General features: G+C 30.1%; 1 protein-coding gene and 1 long non-coding RNA gene across 19 annotated transcripts in view; both read right to left on the reverse strand.

Moving 5' to 3' along the window:
* Positions 1–27,290, reverse strand: part of LOC148235462 (hemicentin-1-like) — a 556,592-nt gene that overhangs the window by 70,427 nt on the left and 458,875 nt on the right. The window lies entirely within an intron of this gene.
* LOC148235464 (uncharacterized) lies at positions 13,149–17,041 on the reverse strand. Of its 2 annotated transcripts, none has more exons than XR_015809516.1 (3): positions 14,770–17,041; positions 14,658–14,701; positions 13,149–14,412 (listed from the first exon to the last, which is right to left on the reverse strand). It is a non-coding gene; the product is annotated as an uncharacterized LOC148235464 (long non-coding RNA). The 2 variants fall into 2 exon arrangements; XR_015809515.1 differs by having other exon boundaries at positions 13,149–14,576.

Consider the following 27,290-nt stretch of genomic DNA (forward strand, 5'->3'; position numbering starts at 1 on the left):
TAATTAATTCGCGCTAAATTCTCAAACAAAGTTTTGGCCCTCGCAAAAAGTAATTTGTTTGTAGGGGGAGTTGTGTTTTTTAATGTAAAACAGACAATGCAACAAACGGATTAGACATTATTTTAATAAATGCAATGTGAATAATATAATAATTTGACTAATTTGAACTTTAACATTTACATTGTTAATCTATTTTAAAGGCTTGGTTTCCAGATTATAGGCCTACTTAGAAAAATAAATAAATATTTATATTTTATAGTCAGTATAGCACCAAATAGAGGTTAATTACCCAGAAAGACTAAGAAGACCGAAAAAGTACAACATCCGAAATCTAGAGTTTAATCTTTCGTTTAGAAACGACAAGATTCTACATACGCAGAATGTCCGGTAGAGACTGAAAGAGTACGTGATCTGCGTCACGTTGCTTGGCACTCCATCTGGCAACTTCTGTTTGCCCCTACTGGCGTCACAGATATAATTTTTGATAATTCTATGTTATTCCGCTATTTTACTAGTACTTTATGATCCCAAAAAGAGGGTGTATACAAACCAAAGATATTGAGCTCCATTAAATAATGAAATCATTGTTATGTTAAATTAAAAAAAAATATCACACAATTCATTATTAAAATGAGTTTTTGATTGTATTATCGGCTAAATTAATGAGCTCAAAATTATCTGAGAAGGGTAATAATCGTTTAGTAAATTGGTTCATGTATAACACATTTTGAACACACGCAGTTAAGGGTGATTCAATATTTAGCAGTATTATGAGGGTAATACCTATACACGTGCCCTCACGAACCCTAATAGTTGATAGGAATCCTTTAATGCCCTAAATCTTATTTGGAACGGCACAGGTACTTAACTTTATCGACTAAGCATTATTAAAAATAATCTAAAATTAAAGTATTATCTTATTCTATAAATTTGATATTATTTATTATTCAATATAATTTAAAAATAAACTATAGTTCATACATATTAGTAAAAAATATAACTTACAGGTGAAAGCCATGAGTATTTTTTATAGCGTTAGTGATGGGATATATGGTTTTCCTTTCAGCGGCATAAACACAGAAAAATGTCAAATAAATCTTTGAAAATCTTGTGCTGATTCAATACGTTGCACGTACTGAGTATTTCTTTGGTTTAAGCTTTAAGCAAAGGAAGACTTTTAAAGAGATTTATATAGCTTTCACAATTTATGTTATGCTATCAAATGGAAAAGAAATTATAAGTATGAAATGATATTCTATAAATACACCTTCATAAGCGAAGACTTTATAATGGAATCAATATGGCAATTTAATAAAATTACAGAAAGACGATATCCACTCGGATGATAATAATATTCCACGTAACAAAAAAAATAATATCCCCTGACATATTTTTCATTAAAGCGCCATATTAAGTAAGCTTAAATTTAATTTTGGAACATTATCAACGAAAAAATATATAAAAGCCTCTCTCGCACGCCCACAGGATTCCATCGCAAAGTTCAATTTATACCCCAGCGGGATCGTTTTTTCTTAGAAAATATTTTTTTTGAGAAATTCTAATAAGGACGACTCCCATCGATCACATGGAAATGTTTGGTGCCCTATCATATTCGCCTTCTTGAGCTCACTGTAAAATCTCATAAAATGTATTAATATTTCATGTTTATTTATAATAAATTTAAAATTCACAAAGCACTAAGCAACAAGATTTAAAACACCTGCTTGTTTAAATAGAAATTTATTTTCCTAAATTAATTATTTTTAAAAATTTGATCAAGGTCCTACATTCATTGATCATGAAGAACTATTTGGCCTCCCGTTCTAGCACCAGAGCAGCCATAATCATCCCATTTCGGTTTAATGATCGCTCGCTTTCGTGTTAACGTATAAAATTTATACTCCGATCGTTCCTTTCTCTCACCCCCCGAGTACGTTGTTTCGGTTAACGACTTCGCTATTTGCCGATCGCGACTCAGCTCATCCTGTATATGGTAGAGCACTATAGTGAATCGCTAAAGCAATAACTAAAAACGGCCGGGGTAACTGCGAGCGGCCTTTGCAGATAACTACCCGGTTAACTGTGGCCGTTGTTAATTGTTAAAATCGTTAAAATAGCCTATATAACCAGTTGAGAATTTTATAATAAGTGCCATGACAGATATAGAGGTAGATTTGCGCGTCTAAGTATTAAACTTATTCTAAATGATACACCCTGTATAAAAAATGTTTTTTTTTTTTTAAATAACAGTAACGTAGGAGTGTGATTAGGAACGAGTTTATTTATTATATAATAATAAATAATTTTACAAACATAATTGATTTTACTGGTTTATTACCATTTTATTGTTTATTTTTCAATATTAATAAATACAACTTTGCTGGTTAAACTTTAAGAGGAAAATAATTAAAACTCTTAACAATTTAAGAGGAAGAGAAAAAACATGAACCAAGTGCTAATTTAAAATTAATAAATTGATTCTGTATTGATTTTATTTAAAATATTTACTTAAACTAGCTGTCGGTCCTACACTATCGTAAGGTACCGCAGCTAGCGAGTGGGTGTAAACGCCGGACGCTCAACATTATTGGTTTTGAATTTTATATTTGATATTGATTGATATTCAAATTATGTTGTGTAATAAAAGGGCAATTCTAAGCTGCATATTTATATTTTATATCATATGTTATGTTAAGTTATACAGTAAACCCCCCTATAGCGTAGTTTCCTATAGCTTTCCCCTTATAACGCAGTTTTTGTTACTGTTTGTCCATTGACATTGCTAAACGTATTCTATGACAGGCGAAACGCCGCCGCGATATAACATCATAAAACAGTAAGAAAATATTTATTTTTGTAAAGCTATGAAAAAAAATATGATCAAGCAAATCAATGTTAACGTTTTTTAATACACTTTTCAGAGGGTTTCAACCATTCTAATTTTGTATAATAAAACTATTTAATTATGTTATACATATATATTACAAATATAAAAAAGTGTAAATTAATCATAAAATATATTTAGATATATAATATACGACAATTTATATCCAACATTAAAATTTAAAGCATTTAAAATAATACGTAATCTTTCTAAACTAAGCTAATTTTTATTTTAAAATTGAAATGCAAGATATTCACAGAGCAATCTACTGAATTAAAAAAAACAATTAAAAAAATGTCAAGTACCATATCATAAAATTCGAGAAGAAATGCAGACAGTCGACAATAAAGAAAATTATCCTGTTATTAATGAAAGTGGTGATGAAGTTGAGGTATTAAAAAGGTCTCGATGGAACGTGATATTAGATGACACTGACAGTAATTAAATGCATAATTACACGATTTAAGATGTTTAACTATTTTAATTTCTACCATTATTTTTTTGTTTTTAATATAATTATATAGGTTTTTATTAATATCTTAAATAAATCATATTGCAGAAAAAGTTTAGTAATTTATGTTTACTTTTTATAATTTATTCATTGTAGGCTTACGCATTTAAAAAAAAAATACCAAAAAACTGTTGCGTTTGACTCCCTTGGCACTCGTAAAATCAAGGACATTCTTCGCGCGCGTGTCGCAATAAGAACATAGGGCACGTGATTTTGTTCACAAACTAAATACAAGGTCATTTAAAACATAAAAATAGAAAAAAGTTAGATTTGCTAATTTTGTTAAATTCACACAATACATTTGAAATAACCTAACTTCAAATTTTGTATGAGTGTCTAGTCCCCTATAACGTAGTATTCCTATTCCGAAGTCCCAATCTATACGCTACCGGTTTTTGTAACTAAATTAATTTAATTTATTTATTTCTACATTGAATTAAATAATATTTATTATTTTTAATCAATTGAATAAAAGCGTCATTGAGCATTTTATTAAAAGGAAATGTATATAATGGCTGTTTCATCGGTTGCTTAGGACAAAAGGGAGTCACCATGCTTTTGCGTTTAATTTTAAACGATTCTTATCGATCAGCATGGTAGACTAGTAGTGTAAGTCGGGGACTAATACTTAAAAAAAAATATGGACCACATGTTTTTTTTTAATTTTCATTGAGGTTTTCCCAATTCAACAAATAAGCCTCATTATGAATAATATTAATAAACTAATTTTTCTGCAGTTTATATTTAATTAAATAAATCCCACTAATTTAGACTTTAATTTTATTATGGTGTATTTTTTACTGTTATTATGTATTTATTTCACATTTTAAAAATAATTAATTAATTTAAAATGGTATTAACGACATAAATATTTGCTTAGTAAAAAAAACAGTACTTTTACTATGGTAACGGGACGATTTTATTGTATTTTACAGTGAATTTTTGCTATTTGGGTATTAATTTAAATGGAATTCATTAAACAATATTTATATTTAACGCTTTTCGTCCATTTGTCACTTCTGGAAAGTCATTAAGTTATACCGTCATTGTTGCAGTGAAAACGCGGTTGATTGACTTTATTAAAAATTAATTACTGAAAGCTCTTATTCAATAACTAAAAAACCGTGAAGCATTTATAATGAAATATATGAACAGGACTAGGAAAGAGGAGAATTATTCATTAATTTAAGCCGAGTTAATTAAAATTGTCATTATTCTATATGATACTTAAAATCATACCGGATTTAAAAAAAATGTGATCTGACTCTTACCGAGCGTTCCCACTATAACAGTAATGGCAATATTTTATTGCGTTTAACGTAGATTAATTATTTTTTGCGTTCTTCTATTTAACAAAATTTGGTTTTGTTTCTTGACCCTGCACATAGCAAAATTATAAATAGATTTTCAATCATTACAAACGCAACACGAGTGAGGCTTTTGGGTTTCGCCGCCGAATCCTCTTCGTAAATACATATAAAAAACGTCTCGTAACATATGTTTAATCAAGTTTTCAACACAAAAGTAGGCTAGTTTTAAACGTCCCATCCGTGCAATTTAATCCCGAAAAATCCCGAATATTCCCGGGACGTAACGCGTACATTTTCCCAATTTAATCCATCGCCGTCGGCAGAGTGGCGGAAACGGCATAAAGAGCCCCGGCGCGTAATTGAAGTGAATTTTTGAAGTTTTTCTTCTTCTTTTTCTTCTGCTCTGGGTCCTGTTCCTTTTCGGAATTCGGCTCACGTATTGATTCTGCGACATGTGTCACCATTTGTTAGGCGCGTATCCGGAAATTGCGGGATCTTTATTCGATTTCGGGAAATTCCTTCCCGTTCTGCGCGCCCGCGCCTATGAAATGATAACGTAAAAGATTCTTTTCTTTTCTTGCCTTTTTTTACCATATTGCCGTTCGAAATCCGGCGCCCCCTTGTTATCGCCGCTGTGCGGCGTTATGAGAACACGTACTATTGCCGTTTACCGGAACGGTACCCCTATATTACTCCTTCTTTATTCATGTAGCTCTCTAAAAGCAAACCTCATACATATATTCGTCTTTTGTTCAAAGTGTATACGTGTGTTTTTTTACCGCTTGGCAGATATAAAAATACCTATATAATGCGAATATATACATATGTATACTACAGAATTAAATAAAAAAATACACAAGATTAAAGAAATCAATAGTATTTAAAACAATAAGATAGTCAAGAGCAAAAATATTTAGATTTTTTAATATTAGTCTGTATATTTGTTTTGCACAAGACATGTGTCACCTTTAGATAGCATTCCAATACTGAATATATTCGCCTATTGTATAGCTCTTCGTTAGGTTTTAGGGGTTATGGCCCTAGGGGTAATTCGTGGCTCAATGAGACTCAATGTGAATCTAGTAAGACTTTTTATTGATATATTTACATGAGTGCGATGCACGATTATCGGCGAGACTTTTCCTCCAAGCGGTAGTGAAGCTTATGCAGGTGATGATGCCCATACATGATCCTCGGGGTTCTTGTGAATGTCTGCAGCGAATGTTAGGAGATAGTTCTTCTTGCGGCGAAGGTCGTTCAGGAGTTCCAGGTCGTCTCTTTTCGTGTCGGTGAGGGCGCGACTGCTGGTCTCTTCGGGTGGCTCCTGGTTAGTCTGACTGCCTTCTCACTCTCCGATTGTCCTCCTCTCTGACTGTCTTTCCTCATCAGAGTCTGGATTGATATACTTTAGAGCATGGGTTCCCAACCCCGTGCCCGCGAGCGCCATGGCACTTTGTGTGCGCCCCGCCACTATTCGACCGCAATAGAATTTTTTTCACAAATACTAATTAAAAATTTAAATTATTTTTAATTATTTGTTATGCCTCTACTACACTCTCTCGAAGTTGTCCAAACCGAAGCTACAACTGAAATCGGCCGAGATCACCGACTTTTTTCAGATTATAGCTCCTGTAAGTGGCAAAAAAGGAATCTTTGACGAGTCAGGTGGTGCCCGCCGCCCTACCGATATTGTAAAATGCGCTCTAGGATACAAAAACGTTGGGAACCCCTGCTTTAGAGCTATAAGGCATGCTGGTCAATCGCATATGTGCAGAGATCATCTAGTCACTTCGTAGAACGGCGAAATACGTTTACGCCTTTAGAAAGCGACGTTCCCTTGACAAGGTCGTTTTGAATTTTTCAGAAATGTCACGAATTATAATATCCGTGACCATTTCGCCACAAAGGAACGACGGAGAATATTTACTGTGTGGTCCCCAAATCCTTTCCGCTATTATGTTGTTTGTCTCCATTGTTATTGAATGATCGTTTTTGTTCAGTCATAAACACGAGTTAAGGGTTAGAGACAATGACTCTTTTAAACGTGGGTCGCTACAAGGTAATAGTAAATGTGTAAAAAATATTCCTAAAAACTTTAAAAACTGATACTCAAAAATGCAGCTTTGTATTATTTATTAAGTACTGCATTAACGCAGGTTGGAATTTTTTCTTTAATGGACCGGGTGCTCAGATTTTTCCGGACAGGATTATTCCAGACACAAATTTTGCGTACAGAAACTTGATAGACACTGATTATTCCACACAAAAAATTTTTTTTTTAATATAATATATTAAAAAAATTATGGTGAGCATTTGAATTGTTGAATTTTTTACTACTGAGTTTAATGTAGTAATTAGCTTGAATTAAATCACATAAATCAATATTTTTACTTTGTATAAAAATGTTTTATCAATTTTTCAAAATTTTGATTAATTGTATAACATTTCATGTGCAGGCAGAATCCACAGTTTCCAATAGCAACTATGGAACAATCGTGGTACGCGTACCACCGGTGGATAGTTGGTGGTACGCGAAAAATAATCAGTAATGGCGAACATAAAAAGTAAAAAAAAATCAATAATAAAAATATCATTTAAACTATTGTATTTTTCCTAAAAATAATTTTAATAAAAGCTCAATGACGATCTATTACGTTAATGATAAAATTGAAAGTATGATTAAGAAATTAGATAACAGTGTATTGAAAACAATCAACCGGAAGTATTCGAAACTCTACATACTTTTTTGGTTTAAAATAAGGTTAGCTTGTCTCAAGATTCACGATAACATATAATAGTTCATTTAACAGAATTAAAATTGTCTTTCGTATTTTTCAAACCCCGAAAACAAAGATAATAATTGGATTTCAAACCCCTTCTGTGCAGAAAATTTAGAAAAAGCTTCATCGTTATCAATACAAGATAAAGAAAATTTAATAGACAAGTGACAAAACTATACAAGTAAAATTCGAACGAAACAATCTAATTAATTTTTGGTTAAACATCGATAGAGAATATGAAGAACTTTCTGAAAAAGCTTTCAAATTTTTATTACCGTTCACTAATACGGAATTAGTAGAAAGAGCTTTTTCTTCATATGTTTTTAAAAAAAATAGGTATCGAAACAAATTGGACGCGGGTGAAGATTTAAGGGTATCTAACATATTTTGAACCAAATTTCAAAAAATGATGTTGTTTGAAATAAGTACAAGGATCTCATTAAATTTATTTTGCTTACATTATTGTGCTTATATTTTCGTAAAATTTGTTTAAAAATGAAGCTTTTAACTTAATAACAATGTATTATAATCCTAAGCAACACTTTTATAACTATTATTTTCGATAATAAATAGAAAATTTCGGTAATAAAAATATTTTTAAATACAATTTCATTAAAATTATTATATTTAAAACAAAAATTTCGCTTGCGGCGCTGCTGTAAATTTGTAAAAATGAAAGTGTAAATTGTCTCGTTTTCATTAGAAGAATTTTTACATTTACCGCGTTTAATTAATTTTATATACATATATTTTCTACCAATATCGGTAATTTTTGGAGAAAAATAGCCTGCTACGCATTTTTTTTTTTTATACAAATAATTTAATTTAATTCTATGTAATTTTTTTAATAAAAATTGCTTGTTAAAAAAATACTTTTTTAAATGTCCTGGTTTTGAATTTCAACAAGAAATGAGCTTCGGCACCTTTTATTAAAAAAAAAAAACATAGTGATATGTAAAGTTCAAATGTCTCATTGTTATCAGAAAAAATAAAACCTTTGGTATTTTTTTTTAAACTTAAATAAATTGAGTTCTGGGAAATATAGTCACCCTATAAAATTTTTAATGCAAATAAAATAACAAATTTCTCGAAATACAATGATTTTTACGAAGTGGTACAATTAAGCGTGATGTACTACCAAGTGGTACGCGAGCCAAAAAAGGCTGGGAAACGCTGCCCTACAACAAAGAATTTCGCAATGTGTTGAATTTATTATTTATCTGCAGTCATACCAGTGTGTGGTTTATTTTTGATAGATTACAGAGAGTTCTTGCGTGTCACAAATTAACACTCACCAATACAAAATAAAGTCGCGAAGAAATAAAAAAATAAATAATACGAAAGACTGTTGCGTTTTTAATACTGCTTACAAATAAAATACTAATAAGCAATAATAAAATAAGTTTTATGAGATTAGCTAATAAGCAATAATAAAATAAGTTTCTATTCCTATTTTTTGAATTATGCCATATTATAAAATATGTATATATCATATAAAATACGAGGTGCGACATTATTAATTCTCATTATATTATAATGTATTAAACATAACACATCCACGTTATTTTTCAAACCCATAAAAATCCAATTGTACAAAATACGGTATCGCGTTAACGCTTCGATTGCACGCTGATAATAATTTGTGTTGGGATTGTATACGATGGGTTACTGGTGGTAAAAAATATATAGATAACTGTGCAGGTGCGAGAAAGGTTAAATTTTAACAATACGTCGATAAACGAGTGTTTCGCAGATGGTTACTGCTACGTTCGCATTCAATGATAAAGTAGACGCATAATGTCTAATATTTATGTGTGGGAATGTTAATAATATTACCCCATTGCCATTTGAACGAACGTAAACAAATATACGCATTTAATATTTATTTATTAAAATGAGTAAACATAACCAACAATTACTAAGTAAGAAATTTGACACTTGACTGAAATCAGTGACAAATATTTTTTTAGTTATAAACTATTATTACAGCTTGCAATCAATAGATGCCACTATGCATCACTTTAATTAATTTTATTTAGAATATTCATTAGTGAGATAAAGAAAATCTAGGAAAACCTAATATATCATGATCGATGATGTATTTAAACTATGTAAATAGAAAAGCACTAATATTAAAATAAAATTCGAACCAAGGTATTTTAGGTATTAGTCACTGATTTCAACTACTAGTCAGATCTGACAAGAGGGAGAAAGAAAGGACGAATTCCCAGGGCCCGATTCTGGTAAAAATCATAGCAAGAATAAATTTATAAAAAAAAGTAAAAATCAACCTCAAATAATGAATCTGAACTGAACTACAGGTGTTTGAGATGTATTATATGTACTGATGTATTTCAGATTTAGCACATATGCTGCCGCAGTGGGAACGCTCGGTAACGAGCGTTCCCACTGCGACGGCGACGGCACGATTTTATTGCTTTTGACGTGAATTTTTGACTTCTGAGAAGGGATAATTGTTTTTTGCGTTCTCCTATTGGGCAAAATTCGGTTTAGATGTCCTTTATTCGATTTTCACTCGTAATATTGTCTTAACCGCGTTCTAACGAACGTCTTAACCGCGATGGCATAAATTTATTGATTTTGATCCGGACTGGAAGTTCACTATATGGCAACACTGAGCAGCAGCGAAAACACGATTAATTATCAAGTAAATATTATAAGTAAATATTTTTAATAATTTTTAATGCTCAATTAAAATATTTCGCATAAAATATGATTTCAGAAAATATTTTGCAACGGTGGCAAATTTTTATATTTATTAATAGCATGGAAACGGGTAGCTCGTGATTATTATTATTTATTTAAGAAATTATATTACGATACTAAAAAATATAAAAAGGGACATTTGAGGCCCGGAATCAATGTTTTTCCAGGGCCTGGGCGCGCTCTCAGCGGCCTATCGTATTAATAAATATATATTTATATATTTAAAAAAATCATTGCATGTTTAGCTTCTAGTGTATTTTTTTACTTTTACTTTTGGATATCGCCAATTTAATTTACTAAGCCGTCCTTAGACTCTAAGCCCGAAGAGATGTTTTTAATATATTGTTTTTTATAGTTAATTTTAATATTACATTAATAAATAATAGCTAACTATAAAACGTGTTTTTCTTTATTAAATAAAAAAAATATATAAAGCCGTCCTAAAAAACAATGAAATATTGAGGATGCTTGAATAAAACAATGTGAAAGCTACTCCAAGTTTCGCCCTTATTCTTAACTTTTTTACGATCATAATTTTTATCGAATAAATATTACTTATAGTTATGTATTTTTTATATTTTTAAAATATTTTATGTCTCATGTAAAGTTGAAATTAAATAATATATTTTTTTTAGTTGTTAATACCTGTAAATGTTATAAGGAATACAGGAATAAAATATTATGGTTTATTAATAATACGGTAAAACCAAAAGTGCTTCTAAACGAAGCATAAAAAAAATCACTACATAGATATTGGTGAGGTATCGCAGAGTAATATAAGCGAGAACCGCTCCAGAAAAAACACCCTACGCTAAGACAATCAAAGGGTTACAACTCTATAAGTCCACCCATAACGTGTACAAAAGGGTAGGGGTGTAGTTTGGCAATACCCACAGCGTGTATTATATCGTTCTCGAGGCAGTATCGCCGTTTCGAAAATCACCAGCGACACGTCAATAACGGCCAGACCGAAATTATTGTAGAGCGATTTCGTGGGCGATAACCGGCGATAAATCCGTTTAGTATCGGCCGAGGCAACTTTCGGGTCCGCAGCCCGCCCCTTGGCGACATCTGCATTAAACTGCGAGCCGTAAAGTGTGTATTGCGCTAAACAAATACAAACTTTCGTGGGTATGTCGGCCCGTATAGTCAGTGGTTAATGTTTCGCAATAAACCTCCGCTAGGGATGTACCGGTACCTGGACGGGTTTTAATCGCGAATGCCATTCCATGGCTGCGGAATTTAAGACTTTAAAGTACATTAAAGTATTAACAGGATATAAACGCGGACGCTAATGAACAATTCGACGCTTTGGGGTTGTGTTCGGCGAGGTTGAAGCTGACGCAGCGCGACGCAGTATTAGGGAAGGACGAAAAGTGATATGCATTGATTTAGGCTTCAGGTGCCTCTCCATTGTATTATTAGTCCATTCTAATGTTTTTCACAAAAACACCTTTGACAAGGTATATTATAGATTATTATGAAAAAAAATATCAAACCTCGGATGATTTAACTCGGTTATTTTCGAGATAATGAAGCGATCGTAAACAGCTTATAACCTATGGCGGCCGATTGTTGAAAAAATATTTTACGTTTCGTTTAATTTAATTTTCTTATTTTTTTATTACTATGTATTATTTTGTGTATTGTGATATTACAATCTATTATTATTTTTTTCAACATTCGTGACGCATTAGGGTTTTCTGTTATGTCACGATAAACTGTATTTAATTAAAATAAATAAATATAAAAATTTGGTTTATCTTTAATCATGATTAATATTAAAAGTAGATTTGAGCACTCTAAAATGGATAGCAATAATCAGAACAATACATATACGTATATATAAAATCGTATTAATGATGACGTTGCATATATATTAGGAAACGTTTAATTAAATTCTAAAAATTTGATACAATGGCGAATAAATAAAATATGAGGCATTAAAATACTGTAAAAATATATGCTTGAGTTAGGCATAATAAATAAATTTTCATATTAACGTTGAAGTACAATACAAATTTAGGGTTTCCAACTATTTTTATGTTCAATGAAAATTCATGTTTTTATTTTTATAATTTTAATAAAAAAATAAAATCAAATCAATTGCGATATAATAAAAAATATTTATATCATAAAAATCCTTAGTATTTGCTACTTATTATAAAGTATAAAATGTGTATTGAAAATTATGTTTTTAGCATAATTTTGAAGACTTGTACTTTATGCTATAATTAAGTTAAGTTACAAGTGTATTATATGTTTAAAAAAGTCTGATTTATTATTTGTAGATTAAAACTATATTTTTTCTTTTAAAATTTTTAAATAAACATTTAAAATATTATAAGTACATACATATAACATATTTACCGATTTACAAAAATTAAAAATTTTTTGTGAGAATTTAAAAAATTTATTCTCTTTCTTTATATATTTGAATAAAATATATATTTTTAAACAAATTTAAACTATTTTAGTAATAAGTTTTTAATTATTTTTTTTAGAAAATCTTAAGAAATAATCAGTCAATATATTAGAAAATTTTGCAAAAAATACATTTATTTCTATGATATATTTAACGATTTATAAAAACTGAACAAGTAAAATTGTTAATTTGAAGAATTAAATCATGTTTTCTGTTTCTATTCTGAAAAATTTTGTTTTATATATATAAATAAAGTACACTTTATAAAGAAGGTAAAACTATTTAACCCTTTATGTGCCACGGACGCCATATGAAGCTCTGTCAAGTCGCGATTGTACAAAAGCTTTCACTAAAACTCTCATTTATACTATGAAATTATATTACAAGTCTATTCAAGTATATAGAGCCATCTATGGAGAAACGATTAAAATTATTATCCCTTAAAAATGGCTTAAATTCAATGTCACCATAAGTAATTTACGACTTTATAATTTTTAATAACAATTGATAATCTTATATATAATTGTTCTAATCCGCTTCCGCCGTCGCTTCCGGACGCGCATAACTTTAAACGAAACATTCTCCGTTCAATTATCTACTCTGTAAATCGTATCGCTTTGTATTAACGGTGTGTAACAATACACGTAAACAAAGGAAATATATTTAATTATAATAATAAATAATAATAAAAATTAAAATTGAATTTGTTCCGATTGATTTTCGAGCCGCCGGTAATGCGTTCTGTTGTTTCGACCAATCAAAAATAAGCATTCAAATATTCAAATAGCGTCGACCAATGAAAAATAAGCATTCAAATTCAAATAGATAGTACCGTGACAACACTTTTAAATAATTATTATTTAATAATAAAATTTTGCTACGCGACAATAATTTTCATTAATTCGTCATTTGACTGAATAAAAATTAAATATATACATAATGTGTTGAGGATTAGAAGAATACATTGATTAAACTAGATAAACAATCATAAAATAATCTTCGTAATGAAATTTTCAAATTTTGAATTCCCGGCGACGGGCTCCGAGGCCTAAAAGTGAGTTTTTGCTTTTATAAATAATCGGATTGCAAATTAACTAGGTGTGTTATATAACTATGAAAATTAAATATATACATAATGTGTTTAGGATAAGAAGAATACATTGATTAAATTAGATAAACAATCATAAAACAATCTTTGTAATGAAATCTTCAAATTTTGAAATCCCGTCGCCGGGCTCCGAGGCCGAAAAGTGAGTTTTTATAATAATATCACATAAACATTATCATTGCTTTCCGATTTTATACACATATACGTTAGATTTTAAGAATTTTAAATTAACCAGTTATGTTTTAAACATGAACGTGTAATATATCCTTAGTATGTGAGGATTGAAAGTTAATGTCGATCAAATCGGCGCTGTCGGACAGCTTATAAATGTGTAGTTTCTTGGATGTTATCTAATAAACGACATTTTACAATGATTATAAATATGTGATTGCATACCTGGAATAATCGATAGCCAAAATATCTAAGAGTGGGTTATTTTTAATTCCGATGTGGCAAAATATGTACAATTTTTGTTCTGTGCCATCATTCCTCTTTCTGAATAGCCAAATTTAAGATATTCAGTTACATCAAACTTATGTAGTATGTTCTTTATAAAAAGATAATACTTGCTGACAGTGACTTCAACACGAGAAGATTAACTCTTTGTTTATATATACCAATTTTACGTTGTAGCCATATAGGTCATCAAATTGTTCCATCATTGCTTCTGAAAAATAATTAAAAAACAATAAGACTCCTATCAAGAGTAAACATTGAACACATTATTACTACTAATATAATCCATAAATTAAATTTAAACGACAACCAAAGAACACAATTGATGGATGTACTGTAGAGGATTAAACACGTAGATTGGCATCTTTTCATCTTCTACAAAATTGTCACAATATGTCATATATTTTTTATTATTACTAGCATTGTAATATGTTTAATTAACTTCGGTATGTATACCTTTAATTGCCAAATCACCGCTGTTTGTCTTTTAATATTAGATCCTGGAAAGTCAATAGTAATTTTGTTAGAATAACCGTGTTATATTATTCATTTATAACTAAACACTTACTGGCACACCCGCAATTTATAGTTTTGTCTATAATTTCAAATGCTGCATCACTTGAATCATCTTCAATTGTCACTTTGTAACAAAAATGCCGCGATTATAACATATTTCTTGCCAGATGACAGAAGAACTGTCAAAGCAAATTTGGGAAGTCCCGCGCTTGAGAACGAACTAAATTGATTTTAACGAGCGAAATTGATTTTAACGAGCGAAATTTATTTTAACGATTTAAATTGTATAAAATTTATTAAAATATGTATAAAAATCATCAAATACAAAAAAAAATGTTTTTTAAAATATTTTTTTAGTTTATAGATTTAAAATATAATATAAATAATGTGGATATGTATTAGCTTCTCTATACAGAAAAAATATGTACCTAAATTTTGGCGACCGTTGGCAATTTAAAGTTTTAGTTTTTAGAGAATTTTTAAAACTTTGCTTTAAAAAATATTTTAAACAAAAAGGGGCAAAGTTTCAAAATAAGTACTATTCATTACCAACCAACTACTAAGCGCACAGTATTGCAAAAATCCCTCTTACTGACGCCTTTGAAAGTAAACTACACAAAAATGTATAACACTAATTTAAATATTTTTTAAATTAAAAGTTTCAGAATAAAATTTCAAGATTTATTCAAAATATTTTTTTCAACATTAAAAATATTTTTTATTTTATTATGGATTTTAAATATTAATAATTTATTATAGATTTTAAATATCATTAGTTTATTATTAATTTTAAATATAGTGAAAACTTTTTACACTCATTAATTATTAAAATATATAATGCTGCGCAGAAAAACATTTACTTTAAAAAATATGTAAATCAAAATATTTTTTAATCAAAAAAGACAAAGGTTTCAAAATTATTAATATTTTTAAAACGCACTTTTGGTCTAAAGTAACAGATTAGGTGCTTGATATCTTTAGTTTATTGTTTCTTTCTCATTAGTAAATGTAATTAAAAACTGACTTTTATATTTACACATAAAACATAGAATTATTTTTTTTAATTATAAAGTAACTTATGGTGTCACCAAAAAACTTTTTTTTTACGAAAATTTAAATTTATGATATAATTGTGTTATGCAGCGTTAAAACTGGCACTCAAACACATAAAATACGCTAAAACACAATCAATGACTTATAATCACTCACATTGCACTAGCTATATATGATCGATTGTGTTGTAGCGTTAGTAAGGTGTAACAAAATATTTTTTCATATCAGTAATATTTTTGAGCGGATGTGTAACCGATGCTATTTATTATTATTATTATTTATTAAACTGTAAACCTACTTTTAAATGATACAAAATGTTACGTTTTAATATTATTTTTTATGTTGAAAACAGTTTGATATTTTTTGTTTTAATAATATTTAGTAAAGTTACAAACCTATTTTAAAAAATATTACAACGAAATCTCTTTGTAACGAATACCGAAATAACAAAATTCCCAGTATAACGAATCTTTAATTTGTCCCCGAAAAACTTGCATACAAAATGTTTTCATTATAACGAAGACTGATCTCAGTATAACGAAATATTTTGATCCGAATTTAAGAATGACGTTGCAACTTTACACAATATTTCTCCAAATTCAGTTCGTTCTTGACGTGGTGTGTGACAGATGTGTTCAAAAGCGACATTACAGGTGTTTCGCTGACCCTCAAATTTTTTTTATAAAACATTTTTTTCACAAATTTTATTGTTTCATACAGTATCCTTAAAAATGGGCAAAAAACTATCTGTCAACCTCATAAGAGGTTATTTTGATGTTGTAGTAATGTGATAATTAAAAATAAAATATATCATCTTCCTTACGTTCAATATAACGAATTTTCAGTATACCAAAATTTATTCATTGGTTTCGTGAGCTTCGCTGTATTGAAATTTCATAGTATAATTTTAAATTTATTATTATCTAGCCAAGTTTTAAACCTATTCATAAATGATATACAATATTTAGATTTATCATTAAATATCTAAGTTTCAATATAACGATAAAATCTAACGTTGTAAATCTAATAAATTTTATAAAATGTTTTCTTCTGGAAATATTTATTCAAGTTGTAAACCTATTTTCAAATGAATTGAAAATGTTAAGTACTTTTTTATAGATTGAACTATTTTGTCTATCATTGAAAATCCTAAATAGTAATGTCCAATTTAAACCATTAAATTTTAAAAAATATTTAAAAAAATCAGAACGAAGCAAAAATTATATTTAAAACCCAAAAAGTTGAGGGTCCGGTATTCGCACACTCGCTAGCTATCGGTACCTCACGATAGTGAGGTACCGACAGCTAGTTAGTATATAATTTGTCTAAAACATTTTTGTTCCTCATGACTAAAACGTAGTAAAGCCAGTAAGGGCTGTGTTCTGGTTGGCGCCTTTGTAATATGACACGCATTAGATGATAGGGTGACATGCAAAAAACGCCAAAAATATTTTTTATTATTGTTATATTGCTGTTTTATATTTTATAAGCAATATGTATTTTTACTTTGTGTAAGAATGTTAGTGTACTAATAAAACAAAATAATTCAATATTGTGACAACCCTAGTACTGAAATAAATCGTATACGACACCGAGATACTTTTTTACAAGTCGTTAATAGTTAACATACATTTATTTTTAATTATAAAAATAGCTGGCACACTAATCGCGTGCCTCGAAATTTACCGTGGCACATAAAGGGTTAAGTTAAATTTTTTTTGTAATTCTTTTGATTCTCAATCTTAAAAAATTGTCAGTCTTATTTCAAAATATCAACTAATATTTTATATATTTAATTAAAACACTTTTGAAACAAATCAAAATAATATAGTCAAGATTCTCTTGAAAATATTAAAATAAAGTAAGTCTTATATATTAAAAAATGTTTTATTTCTACGACATATTTAACGATTTATATTGAAGTAAAAAAAAGCTTATAGGTCTGAAAATATACAGAAATGAAATAAAACTAATACCTAATCTGTATTCATTCACATGTAATATAAAGTTATTATATTCGATTAATTTAATAAAATATAATTTAGAAATGTACAATTAAACTCAAATAAAATCTCACATAAACAACAAACTAAAAGCAAAACCAACAATATTATATATGAGCATAAATATAAAATGAGTTTTAAACTATCGCATTTAATCATTTAATCATTCTCTAAAGATCTTTTAAGTGTGTTATTAGTTTTAATATGTGTTTTTCGATTATAAATAAAATATTTTTTTAATTAGAATTAATATTTTACGTCTAGACAAAATTATTTATATACATGTATTTAAAAAAAATATATTTAAAAGTTTTTCATATCAATTTTATTTCTATTACCTTAGTTAGGAATAAATGTACTATTGTATTATTTTTAGATAACAAATTATTAAGGCAAGCAATGTATTACACGAGACAACACAATTTTACTTCCGATTCAAATCCAAAACACATCTCTAGAGATTCGCACGCCTTTAAACAATTTAACCCATTGTTAATTGCGCGCCAGAGATAAATAGAGGATTTTCCCAATCGGCGGCGCGGAGATGAAAGGGCAAAATCAAGCCCTCTTTTCACCTGTCAACGCTTCGAAAGTTTCTAGAGAGGATTCTCTTCCTGATTCGGTCCGTTTGTTGACTCTCTCTCTATCTCGTATTTTTTTTTAATTCAGTAAAAGTTGAGCTGATTGGATTCCGCGAGGAATCTGAATCTGGAGAAACTCCACCGAGAGCGTGTTCTATTGTTGGATATCCAAGGCGGATTCGTGCCCGTTAATTCGTTCCCAAGGGATTTCCCTTGATTGCACACATTCAACTCAGGTGCAATGTGCACCTGCCGAGAGATAATTTATCCGGTTTGAAGCAAATCGCGATCGCGGTAGGTTACCCGCGCAATATCGACTGGTGTTATGTGCATTTAATTGAGATCGTTAAGCTAAAGTGTGCACACCATAATATAATATAACTAATGAATCATTCTATATGTATTCTGAATATACAATATACATCGGTTCTGAAAATTCCGGTTAAACAGTATACATATAAGTTGTGTAATCATAAATATCATCTTTGTTATTTAAAAAAAGTCTTAGTACATCTTAATTTTATTCAAATTAAAGTATGCTCTTAAGAAACTTCAATTAGCAAAATACCACGAACAAATATTGCTTTGTGCTTTGGGTCAAGCTATCAAAAAATTGTTGCCGCCGATACTATTGGACCCACATCGGAATCTGTACACACGACGATTCCAGAGGGATGAGTTTCCGATTTGTGCAAGTGCAATGCGCGAATGTAAGTCCCGAGACCCCAAAGGCGTTATTGAAATCGAACAGGTTTCGTTTCGGAAACGTTTGAGTTTGTTTTGCGTCAAACAAATAATCCGATGCAAAAGTGCAGCCCACGAACGTTTGGCCGTCGGCCACATAACATACTGAAAACTGTAAACCGCAATCGAGGGGATAAAGGTTTATATTTGCGAAACTGGAGCGGGAACTTTCGCATATTAAACCAGCCTTCTTGACTCGTACGTATTCGGAGTTTGTTTTATATATTTCCTCGTGTAAGAAAATTGGGTCAGTGGGCGATTAACGAGCTTTATGCTAGTTACGCCAAAAGTTCTTACTACTGGCGTTTTATTATATGATGATTGACACATTTTATTGTACATTTTGCCACAACGATAAAGTAATTTATGTGCTTAATTGCACGTTAGTTTTACATGTTGAGTTTTCTCTACAAGGTTTTGTTTATTACGTATTTTTTTATTAAAAAACCATGTATCTACTTGAGGTTATGGCAATATATATATATACAGGCAGCCCTCGACTTTCGCACAATTCGCTATTTCGCACATATTAAAAAAAACTTTTTTTTAAATTTAATTAAAAAAAAAGTTATAAACATGAGTGAGAAACGGAAAAACTTCAGTTTTGATACAAACACGAAGAAAGCAAGGACTCATAAACTTCACACGATTCGCGACAAAGATGAAAATTATTAGACGTTCTGATAGCGGTGAATCTTTTGCTTCAATCGGACGTTCGTATGATACAAACAGGTCTACGATATGTTCAATTTTGCAAAGTAAAAATATAATTAAGGAACAGGTTCAAAATTGTGGAAATTAAAGATATATTTCTACAATTTTTAAAGATATGTTTCCAAAAAAAACGCGGCAAAAAATCATGAATGAAATGGAAAAATCTTTGTCATCATGGATCGATGACCAACATCAAAAAGATGTCCCTCTGAGTATTCCAATTATTCAAGAAAAAGCTCTGTTTGCACAAAGATTGGAAGGATAGATTAAAAAAAGATTTTAACACAATTTTTCAATCAAGTAACGGTTGGTTTTACAATTTGAAAATTAGGTATTCTTTTCATAATATTAAATTTACTGAAGAATCCGCTGATATAAATAAAGATGCTGCAAACGAATTTATTTCCTAATTATCCAAAATTATTGAAGATGGAGAATATTCCTCTAGCCAAATATTTAATGTAGATGAGACAGGTTTGCCTTGGAAAACTCTTTAACAATGAAAAATATGAATCAAGCCTTCACGCATCTTGAAAATTTTTTAAATATTATGAAAGATTGTAATTCCAATGGAGTACGCATATATCATGTGCGTAGGCCGATCAATAAAGACATAGCATGTTATAAAATACTATATGAAGAAAAGAAAAAGAATAGTGGAAAACAGTTAACTCTTGATAACTTTTCAAAGGAAACACCCGTAAACCCCACTTAAACATGTCTCTTAAACGCCTATTAAACAACTCATATTTACTTGATAAATAAATATTTTAAAATACACCTAATTTCAAATTTTTTTTACTTTAACATTCAACATCCGCACACATTTTCAGGAACCATTTATGTGCAAAAGTCGAGGGCCGCCTGTAATAGTTATACAAGTCGTTTTGTAAAGTCTGAATAACTCGTATGTTGGTCATTTCTTTAATCTCACAATGTGAACACGTGTGTGTTATTTGAGTGAAAAAATCTGCGAATAAAAAATACGACCGTTCGCATTATGTATGTGAGTTTAATTCTCCATAATTATTTCCAAACAATATTACGATAGTAAGAAGTAGAATATTAGTAAAATTATTTACATACATAAGTGTTTTTCTAACTTAATTTTTTAAATTTTCATAAAGCTATATTTAATAACGTTAAAAATTTAGTTAAAATTATTTTATAAAAAAAATTAAAATATCTGTAAAAAAGGTTCCTAGTAAATTTATTATAAAATAAATCACATAAATTTTTCATTTATATCTGTGTATTGAAAATAAATAGTAAATATTTTAAATACACTGCGACCAACATTTCCAAATATTCAAATATAAATATTTGTATGAAAAATATTTGTTTAAAATTGTAGGGAAATATTAAAAAATAAAAATATTTTAAATCACATATGGACCTTAGTGTTTTTTAATTTCTACCGTGTCTAGGAGACTGTAATTAGTGATTTTCATATAATTCTAATTACGGTCGATCATCACAGATTAGGTATATCTAATCTACTGATAAATATAATAATTAATTAAACTCTAGCTAGGTTGTACATTAAAGGTATTGAAAATTGTTTAATAATGAGCTTCTTAATATTTACCAAGAAATTATTTGTTAGAGAGATAAGTGCAGGTACATATACAATTTTATAAAATAAAATATAATACGCAACATAATAATAATGTATATACATATGTACGTCGATATGAGAATATTTCTGAGAATTGAATAATGGTATATAGAATTGAATGCTGCAGCTTATGTATGGACCTCACCTAAATCCGATTGACTTACGTAAGCTTGCAACTATGAGAAGGAGATACGTGATTTATCAAAGAGATTAACGTGAATCGTTTCAAACTGTAGCGAAACTGTATCACTATCGGATTCTGTATAGTGACTAAAAATAGTTTTCGATTATCTGGAAGTCATATATATATTGCATCCTGCAGCTACATTTTATTTTCTGTAATGAAGTTTGATTGTACTAGGAAATGTTAAATGAATTTATCAATATTATTGTCATTACAAATGCAATAATATTTTATTAATATGCTATCAAATTTGCGGTTTTGACTGTGCCATTTAAATTGAACGAAAAGTATGTAGGAATACAATAATGATATCAAATTAAAGCGGTCGTTAATTCATTTAAACGCATTAGTAATTCATCAAATTAAATAGTGATCAAATTCATATAATTGTAGTTTATTTATTTACAAAAACAACAACAAAAACTGGGTGAAAGAGATATTTCAAAAAACACTTAATACAGTGAACGTCATAGTTTCCACTTTTTATCCAAAATACACGGACGCTGTACTAACACACTGTTAATGTGATATTATATATGTATGTTTATATTATTTTTTAATTTATTTTGTGTGGAGTGGGCTAAAATATTTATTTTTATAGCCGGAAGTGACACAGATGAAAAACCTTGAAATAAGAATTGTCGCTTCAAGAAGCACAAGCGAGACAATGAATATTCTTATGCTTGCACTACACTCTCTGGAAGTTGTCCGAACCAAAGATTAACTGAAGTCAGCCGAGGTCGTCGACTTCCGAGTAGCGGCCACACTGCCACAAATTTCATATGCCGTCCGGACGGCGGGCGTGAATGACATCCGCACGGCGGCTGCTGTCATGTACAGTTGGCATATTTGCGCGCGATCGAAAAATGTGCCAAATAATCGCAATTTTTAAATTGTCATATAATTAAAATTACGCTAAAGTTTGTGTGGGCACTCACCGATACAATATCAGTGAAAACTTCTCGGTCGCAAATATTCAATTCACGCGAAATCTTTGTCGGCGTTTGCAAAATGCCATAAGGCATAAAAATGATACTTCAGAATACGAACACCACATCTGTGATTATCCTAGAATATGTTGCCATCGATTATAAATAAGAATTCGTTATGGTGTGACATTTATATAAACCGATCTAGGAAAATACATAAGGATATTTTTTTTAACAAAATGAAGTACCACTAATTATTTAATTTTATATGAAAAAAATATAATAACGATATCTGTTAGAAGAATAAACTATCAAAAATCAAATTAATCCCTTTTGGTGCCCTGAAATATTCAAAGATGTCAGTAACAGTATGTTGAAGTCCCCGATAAGCATATAGTATTATAACTTGACCACGTGACCACGATGCAACGCTCGACATGCGTGTTGACCATAGGACGCCTACACGTATACATTATTATCTCTCTCACTCTCGTCACTTAACACGTGAGAGAGCGAAAGCGGAAGTATCTCACCGCTCGCGCTCGAAAGAGCAGCTCCGACTTCGGTTTCTTTGCCTTCGGTCCGTTTGGCGACAATATTCGGAAGCCCTCGAAGTTGGCCAAGTCGACTGAGCTACTCCAACTTTATCTCCCGTTCTCGGTAACTTCGGACAATTTCCGAGAGATTTTAGAGCGGGCAGAACTGAACTTGACTGAAGTAACCCACTATATTATCCGTCCTTGGCCAACCTTGGCCAACTTCCAGAGAGTGTAGTGCAGGCATTACGCGCATGTATCGCTTCTTACTAGCATACATCTGCATACGTAAATAATACATCTACAAAAAATAATGTCGATGTATTAATAAAGTACGAATTTTTAATGTATCAGTTAACAGCACACTGTCTTTAGATACGCTACTCTCACAATTTTTCATAGTGACTTTTTAAAAATTGAAACAGAACTATAAATCTTTTTATTCTTTATCATTAGAAAGTGATAGTCTCGTTGAAATTAAAACAAAGAAAACTGTTCAAAAAAGGCCTGTTTGATATTATGTAATTATAATTTGTTGCAGGCTTTGAGTAATTTATTCTAGCAAGTCAGTCCGAAAATTTTGCTATCAGTGTCTATATATCGCACGTGTTTGGATGTCTTATTATCACTGACACCATATTTTTAAGGTAGAGTTATTGAATAAATTTCCTGCAAAATACATTACACCTGTTAAAAAGCTACATAACTGTCAAATCATGTATTATTCAACAGGCACAATACACACAACGATTGCCCTAGAGTGTAACCTACTTGTATGCAAATACGCAAACGACTTTGAAGCGTTGTTTTTGCACTTAATATTTGATTGGACAGTGCACTTTGGGATGTACGGTAATGCACTCGTACATCATTGCATTCCAGCGTGCATAAAGGAACTCTTTACCAAAGCTTTCATACTGTAAGCTTCGTGAAAGCTCTGTAAGCTCTCGGAGGCCTTGGCGATAGATTGAACGCCGATAATCCTATTTACAGAAGCCGATCCTCTTCGGAAAGGTGTGCAATCGGACCTCTCTCCGATAATTGAAACCAATCTTGCGCTCCTCGGTCATAATTGAGAGCTTTTCGATTAATTTGCGCGATTAATTGAGGGAAATGGATCTAGTTGAGCAGTTGGCAGTGTTCTGTTTTCAGTGTAAATAAATACGTAAAATGAATACAAATTTATATACCCAATTAAAGGCATACAATTCTAAAGCAATAATTAGCATTTATAATAAGAAAAATATGACTTGGAACAAATTCACTATTCAATTAAATGTATAGGCTTTACTAATAGTGAATTAAAATATTTATTATTTATTAAAATTGTGCTCAGAACTATTAGTGTATAGCATCATCGTTAACGGCGGCAATATTTCAACCGACATCACCATAAGCAAACGCTGTTTCGAGGTCCAATCTAGCAGCATTCGTGGTAATAATCTGTGGAAACGACTCGTCGTGCACGTGTAATGAATACGACGGTTCGTTCGTCGCGATGTATCAGTACCGAATGGATTACTTATGACTAGAGGGGCAAAGATCCGCCGGTTCGATATGGTTCTGATTATAGGAAAGTGTATGCGAACGGATCTGGTGCTCCCTGAGGCGACCCGAGACGACCGTTTGAATATATCGCTTTCGTATGTGACTCGAATCCGAGACCGAAACGCAGCTATCCAGAGGTATCGACCTTTAGGTGTAAGTTTTTCGAGTGACTGATGGGGTTGGAATAACCCCGATGACTTGTGGAACCGTATGGCGCTATATTTCTAACTTGACATTTGCGAAGCTGCATTTTGTGGACTACGTCGAATAAATGTGCTTTTGAACACCCGACGAAAAAAAAATGCAGTCGTCTGCAATCACATTTTAAGTACCATGTGGGAGTACTATTCTTGAAAATCAATACCCAAAAATGCATTAAGAAAATTAACTGTATTAATAACATTTATTTATAAAATATGTTTATGTATTTGACCCAAATAGTACATGTCCATATTATAAGAAAGTCTTAAAAATCGAGAACAAGAGCTGCGTTAATTCTAAGATAAACATTTGATGCTCATGATTATTCTGAGACATACAGGTCTCACAGCAATAATCGCCTGGATGCAGATCGTCAAACGTATCAGACAGTTTCTCTCCTAAAATATGCTAAGCTAACTTATGTTTATATCTAAACAGTTAGTAGTACAAATTTCACTATAAATTATTTCTATTTTTTTATATATATTTAAGAGTTAAACGTTTGTCTTTGGCAAGAATCTTTCACGGATTTTAATGTCCACTCCGCAAATAAAGTTGGTTGAGGCTAGTTCTATGATGAGCCTTATGCACAATTGAAACTATATTCTAGTAGTAAAAACATATAAAAGTTCCATGCTTCAGCAGTGATGGTTTCAGGGATTTATTCAGCAAGAGTTTGTTATTAATTAAAGCTTTTGCTGAATGACTTCCATGTGTTTTTTCAATTCTGACAGAAAACCAAAGGAAGACCATTGTATTTAAATTAAGACGTGAGAGTAATGTCAATTTTGATGTACAAAAAAAAACTCAATCTTTAATTATTTTCATTTTTCAGTTTCCCTGAGCCATCGAAATATTTTTAGAGTAGAGTTTTTTCTCACTGATTGAGACCGAAAAGATTTTGTAATGCAGGTAGTAAATAATAAATAAAACCTGGGCTTTAACAACTAGAAGTTTATGAATTAGACCGTCATGCCAAAGAGTGTCAAAAGTTTTTCAATGTCCAATAGAGCTATATCATATTTTTATACAAATATTGAACTTGAGACGAATCCAGAAACTCGAATGAGCAAGTAAGCCATAAATTAAAATTAAAAATCCAAAATCGTTTTGTTAATAGTAGTCAATTTAAAATAAGACGCTCAAGAGTTTTACAAAGAATTGATAATCAGCTTATAGGTTTTTAATTCAAAAGTTTTAGTACTAATAATTCAAAAGTTTTAGTACTAAAGAGTATTACACAAAATTATGGTATATTGTATAAATTCAAATAATTAAAAGCTCAGTTTATTGCTTTAGATTTAATTTTTCTAAATTTTAAATAGCACTAGTTAAATTTTGGTTTTGAAATTAATTTTTTTGCAAAATTATTTTATAAAATCATTAAAATATTTGATGGTTCGCAGAAAAAACATTCTGACGAAAATAATTTATAGTGTGACTGTTTAGTGTCACTATAAAAAATGACTCAATGATTAATTTGTGTTCTACAATATATTTTATGTTATTAGAGTAACATTGAAATATAGGTTATTTAAATATTTATACATTTAAAAAAATATATGATTACAAGAAAGCGGGCATTCAAACACCGTCTATGCGCTACAACACAATCAATGACTTATAATTGATCAAATTAAAACCAATATATTATACAAGCAAATAAAGAATTTTTTCGTGTCATGTTTCTAACAGGATCATTTATTGTTAATATTTAGTCTCAAGTCCATTTTTTATGTTTTATTATAAATAATTTTATATAAAAAAATAATACGTAATAAAGATTAACGGACGGAGTAAACTTCCCTGCATAACTCTAGCTGGAATTTTACGCGGGATCGAATGTTCATTATTTAATGAAACAACATATTTTATACTTTTTAGGTAAAAGCGTAGTAAACGTAGCAGATAAGCAGGAGTTTTGTTTTTGTATAATTTATGAATCAAACCGTCATGCCATACTGTGTTGAAAGCTTATTCTATATCAAACATTAAGACTTCCGTACTTTTTTTCATCACTTAAACTAAGCAAAATTCGACCAGTGCGAGCCTAGACCTTTAGCTCATCATTATTGACATACAAAGAAACGCCTTTTTACTTTAATCGTCAGATTTATCACCACTAAATCACTAGAAATTACAACAAAACGATTTATTACATATCTTTATCGTAAAAAATATCATTAAAAAGTTTTTTCAGATGATTTTGAGAAATTTTGAATAAAAAAATTTTTTGTTGATAAACAAACAGAACATTATTTGTGTAGCAGAAAAAAATCCAAAAATGTTGTACTGTATTATTGAGACAATCAGCTAAGTCGTTTTCTGAATATTATTTTTTTAATACGAGGAGATTTTCATTGTGAGACTGTTAAAAATTTAACTTTGTTTTAATATATTCTCTACTATTAGGGATAAGTCTGATATAATAAGTTTATTGTCAACATCCGTCAATAAAGATG

Source organism: Plectrocnemia conspersa, unplaced genomic scaffold (assembly GCF_051122295.1).
Source record: "Plectrocnemia conspersa isolate PC_06_02 unplaced genomic scaffold, ASM5112229v1 ptg000005l, whole genome shotgun sequence".
In the NCBI taxonomy this organism is placed as follows: Eukaryota; Metazoa; Arthropoda; class Insecta; order Trichoptera; family Polycentropodidae; genus Plectrocnemia; species Plectrocnemia conspersa.